Source organism: Canis lupus, chromosome X (genome assembly GCF_011100685.1).
Source record: "Canis lupus familiaris isolate Mischka breed German Shepherd chromosome X, alternate assembly UU_Cfam_GSD_1.0, whole genome shotgun sequence".
Lineage (NCBI taxonomy): Eukaryota > Metazoa > Chordata > Mammalia > Carnivora > Canidae > Canis > Canis lupus.
The window spans coordinates 79,902,561-79,908,160 of NC_049260.1; the positions used below are offsets into that span (position 1 = coordinate 79,902,561).

The 5,600-nt window shown below is 40.7% G+C and overlaps 1 pseudogene; it reads left to right on the forward strand.

The window, feature by feature from the left end:
* The first annotated feature begins 1,527 nt into the window (after positions 1–1,527).
* On the forward strand, positions 1,528–2,983 carry LOC610183 (annotated as a pseudogene).
* Positions 2,984–5,600: the final 2,617 nt, after the last annotated feature.

Here is a 5,600-nt window from a genome sequence, read left to right on the forward strand (position 1 = left end):
AAGCTTTGTAGTGTGGTTTGAAATTTGATAGTATGGCAGTAGTGTGATTTGGTAGTGTGATACTTCCAGCTTTGTTCTCTCTCAAGATTGCTTTAGTTATACGGAGTTTTTGGTGGTTCTATACAAATCTTATGATTGTAAGGATTGTACAGAATCTGTAGATTGCTTTGGGTAGTATGGACGTTTTAATAATATTAAATCTTCTAATCCATGAGCATGAGATATCTTTCCATGTATTTGCATCTTCAGTTTCTTTCATTAATGCCTTATAGTTTTCAGTGTACAGGTCTTTCATCTTCTTGGTTAAATTTTGTCCTAAGAATTTTATTTTTTCTGATGCACAGAAAAAAACTCTAGTATTTCTTAAATATTTATCAGATATTAAGAGTAGTGTCAGACACAATCATTCGTTAGGACTAGCTTTGTCTTTATGTGACAGAAAAATCAAAATAAACAAAAATGAACAAAAAATAAATAAAGTAAACAAAAAGCTGACATTGATCTGTCTGTTGTATAAGAAAGTGCAAGTGATCCAGAGTAGCATTATACATGATACTCTCAGGAATCCACATTCCCTTTTACTTGTTGCTTTGCTCTATTATCACTTTATGGTTCAAAATAGCTGCTAGGGTTTCAGCCAATATATCCTTATTCTAGTTATCAAGAAGAAGGAGCAGAAGAAGGGCACACTCTCTGTATTTAAGAACACTTTCTGGAATTCCACTCTTTTCCACATTCCACTCTTACATTTATCACTGTATCAATTACCTATAATAACTTAGTCCAGTGTTTAGCAGCTATAAAACAACTCACAGTTCTGTAGTTCAGAAATCTGGGCATGGCTTGGTTATAAGTCTACGCTCAAGGTGTTGGTTAAGCTTGTGTTCTATGTGAAGACTTGTCTGGGGACAAATCCACTTCCAAGATTACATGTATGTTACTTGGCAGGATTTGGTTCTTTGCTGGCAGTTAGCTGAAGATTGTCCCTTGTTCCTGCCAGTTCCTTGTTCTCCAGTCTGATCCATTTGGTCAGAACTTTATGTCATGGCCACATCCAGATCAAAAGAATCCAGGAAATGAAGTCTTTATTCTAGGTGACCATGTGGCAAAATAAAATCAATCATTCTACTATTAAAGGAGTAGAGGGGGAGCTCCAGCTCCCGGGATCCCCGACCCCGCAGCCTCCAGGCCGTTGTGGTCATGTTTAAAACCCTAAATTCTGTACACTTTAAAGGGGACCCTGAGACCAGAGTCACCAAACGTGGCATTTCCCACACTTACAAGGATTGGTTTCCGATTGGAGGTGAAACCATGAAGAGGGGGATCCCTGGGTGGCTCAGCGGTTTAGCGCCTGCCTTTGGCCCAGGGCGTGATCCTGGAGTCCTGGGATCGAGTCCCGCGTCGGGCTCCCGGCGTGGAGCCTGCTTCTCCCTCCTCCTCTGCCCTTCTCTCTCTCTCTCTCTCTCTCTCTCTCATAAATAAATAAATAAATATTTAAAAAAAAAGAAACCATGAAGAGAAAATAGAACAAATAATAATGCTTTTCTGCAATCGCTTCTTGCTGCTGCTGGCCCTGGCTACGCTGCTGGCCTTCATCAGCCTCAGCCTGCAATTCTTCCACCTGACCCCAGTGTCCACAGCTAAGAATGGAGTGAGTAGCAAGAGTTGAAAGAGAATCATGCCTGACCCAGTGACCAAGCCCCCCGTGATGGACCCCGTTTACGAAGCTCTTTTGTACTGCGACATTCCCAGTGTGGCTGAGCGCAGCATGGAAGGTCACGCTCCGCATCATTTTAAGCTGATCTCAGTGCATGTGTTCATTCGACACGGGGACAATACCCGCTGTATGTCATTCCCAAAACAAAGCGACCAAAAATTGACTGCACTCTGGTGGCCAACAGGAAACCATTATCACCCTAAACTGGAAGCTTTTGTTAGTCACATGTCAAAAGGATCCGGAGCCTCTTTCGAAAGCCCTCTACACTCCCTGCCTCTTTAACTCAATCACCCACTGTGTGAGATGGAAGAGCTCATGCAGACACGAGTCATGCAGCATTTGCAGAATGGCCAGCTACTGAGGGACACCTACCTAAAAAAACACAAACTCCTGCCGAATGACTGGTCGACAGACCAGCTTTACTTGGAGACCACGGGGAAAAGCCGGACACTACAAAGTGGGCTAGCCTTGCTTTATGGCTTCCTCCCAGATTTTGACTGGAAGAAGATTCATTTCAGGCACCAGCCAAGTGCCCTGTTCTGCTCCAGAAACTGCTACTGTCCAGTGAGAAACCAGTATCTAGAAAAGGAGCAGCGTCGGCAATACCTCTTACGTTTGAAAAACAGCCAGCTGGAGAGGACCTACCAGGACATGGCCAGGACCGTGGACGTGCCCACCAAGCAGCTTCGAGCTGCCAACCCCACAGACACCACGCTCTGCCACTTTTGCCACAACATCAGCTTCCTTTGCACTAGGAATGGCTGCATTGACACGGAGCACTTCAAGGTGATCAAGACGCATCAGATAGAGGACGAGAAAGAGAGGCAGGAGAAGAAACTGTATCTGGGCTACGCACTTCTGGGCGCTCATCCCATCCTGAACCAGACCATCAGCCGGATGCAGCGCACCGCAGAAGGCAGGAAAGAGGAAGTCTTTGCCCTCTACTCTGCGCATGATATCACCCTGTCACCAGTTCTCAGTGCCCTAGGCCTTATGGAAGCCCGATTCCCAAGGTTTGCAGCCAGGTTGATCTTTGAGCTCTGGCAAGACAGAGAAAAGCCCAGTGAGCATTCTGTCCGGATTCTTTATAATGGTGTCGATGTCACATTCCACACCTCTTTTTGCCAGGATCACCACAAGCATTCTTCCAAGCCTATGTGCCCCCTCGAAAACTTAGTCCGCTTTGTCAGGAGGGACATGTTTGTGGCCCTGGGGAGCAGCAGTAGTACTAATTATTATGATGTGTGTCACAGGGAAGGATTCTAAAAAGTATGCAGTGCAGTGCTTATAGAATCTATGCCAATACAGAGGGACAGGAAGGGTCTGCTTCTAGTTCTGTCCGTTGCCAAGGGTATAAGATTACTGAGCGATAAAGGCTAGAAATCATGTTTGAGCCACGTAGATGTTTGGGTTGAACAGTAAGTACGTTGCTATAATTGGGTACTGAGTTACTTGGTACATAATGGCCAGTTCACAGAGAGAGGAAGGTACTTTTATCACAGCCAGACTTTGTTTACGATACCAGAATAGTATTTCGATACCGAAAATTGCCAATCCACGTGTGTATGATTTCAATCTGCCATGGTACTCTATGATGGAACCAGCAAACTTCAGCTAAAATTTTCTTCATCTGGGGCAATTTTACCTTGTCCCTGTTCAGTGAAACATTTCCTGAAATTATTTATCTAAAATAGGGGTTGGCAAATTTTTTTCTGTACAAGGCCATAAAGATTTTAGACTCTGGGGACCCAAAGGCCACAGACAGTCGTAACTATTCAACTCTGCTCTTGTAAGGTGAAAGCAACCATAGACAACATGTAAACAAATAAGTGTGGCTGTGTTCACAGGGCCTAAGTTTGCTGACCCCTGATCTCAAAAAACAGGCCCTACTACATTTGTACTTTCAGCACTTTGAGAACCAGGTGAATACAAAGAATTACTCAGTGGTGCCTCCAGTAACTTCTGCGAGAAACACCGAATTTGGTCTGTATCTGGTGTTAGAACAAACCTTAAGGGGAAATAAACATTGAATCAGAATGAATCATAGAAAAATTACTAGAATAATATTTGATGTTCATGATGATTACAGTAGAAGATAGTTTTTGGTATGTTTTAAATATTTGTCTGCTGTAGTCTGTTTGCTGTATATGCTGAAATTTTTGTATTCCATTTAGTATTTTTATAGTCTAGGAAAATATTTTCTAAGACCAGTTTTAGATGTGCTCTTATTCCTATGTAATACTCAATTTACTGTACCTGCTTGATGGCTAGAAGGAAGCCAGAAGCTGAATTCAGGCACTTTCTTCCAAAAAAACTAATTATGGCTCATTCCCTTTGACAAGCCGTAGAATTGGATCAATTTTTAAACCGTAAATTCTATTTTTAAATAAGTTTTTGGAAGAACTTTGTTACTAGATAGTCAAATAATCTTTATAAGATATTTTATATATTAGAAGCAATTATAATTAAGTCTGTGGTTTTTGAACTAAAATGGTGCTAGTTCCACGTGAAGAAATGTAAAGTGCAAGTGTGATTCTCCGGTGTCGTTGGCATTCCAAACTTTTCTCTTTGTTTTTGTCTAATGTTGCCTTTGTATACATCTGTTTCTATAAATAAATTTTTGAAGAATAAAAAAAAATAAAGAAGTAGAGGGTGCTACAGAATATTTGGAAGCAATATCTGGTTTCTACTACATACAATTTATCCCATTAATTCTCATAAGTACCCTATAATGTAAATGGTATTATCCCCATTAAAAAGATAAAGACTTCAAGGTTAAGTCCCTATTAAATAACTTTTTCATTTATTTTTATTTTTTTAAAGATTCTATTTATTTATACATAGAGACACACACAGAGAAAGAGAGGCAGAGACACAGGCAGAGGGAGAAGCAGACTCCATGCAGGGAGCCTGACATGGGACTCGATCCCTGGTCTCCAGGATCACACCCCAGGCTGCAGGCAGCTCTAAACCACTGCACCACAGGGGCTGCCCAACTTTTTCATTTACAAACAAGTTAGGTTAGGTGGAAAAAAGAAAAAAGATAGTGGATGAAAAATCCTGCTCAAAAAGTGTCAATAATATTAATCTTCCAATCTGTATGAGGACAAGTATTTCTCGTTTTCCATATATTCTACACAATCTTATTTAATAGGAATCAAGCTTTCATGTAGAAGAGTGTGTGATGTCAGCCATTTTTAAGCATTATGATTTTGGCACGTTATTATGGTATAAACTAGCCAATAAGAACTAATTGAGAAGATTCTACCAGCTGCTAAACTTCTTGGAGAAAACCAGCTAGATTATAAATTTCTTAAGGGTAACATATATGACTTTTCTCCTCCAAAGATTCAGTGATGGTTAATCACCACAATGTTCTTGGGGTGTGGAGTTTATTCTTCCTAAAGTGATTAAGACATTTTAGTTGACACATTGATAATTTGCATAGGTAATTGCAATACTGAAAGAAATAATGTCCAACACTGAAATAACTACGACCTTAATTATCCAAATGGCTGTTTCAATAAACTCAGCTGAACAGATACTTGGAATAAGAAAAGAAAATGATTTTAATAGTCTTGTCCTGTATCAAGTTGGAGACACTTTCATAACAAAAAACCCCAAACTAGGAATTTAAATCGGTTTTCACAAAGAAAGTAGAATTCTAGTTCTCTAGTGAGCTCATATTCCCAGAACCTTTGCTAAGCTAACTCTTTGCCACATTGACCCTTAAGACCACTCTGGTCTCTTGGAGTTCCTGGTTCCAACTTTCATTTCCTCCTACTGCCCAATTCCCGCTGTGACACCCTGCATATTTTTATCTTGATATTTTCTCTATTCTCTTTCTTATTTTTTCTACTTTTCTCATGCTTTATCTCCCTTC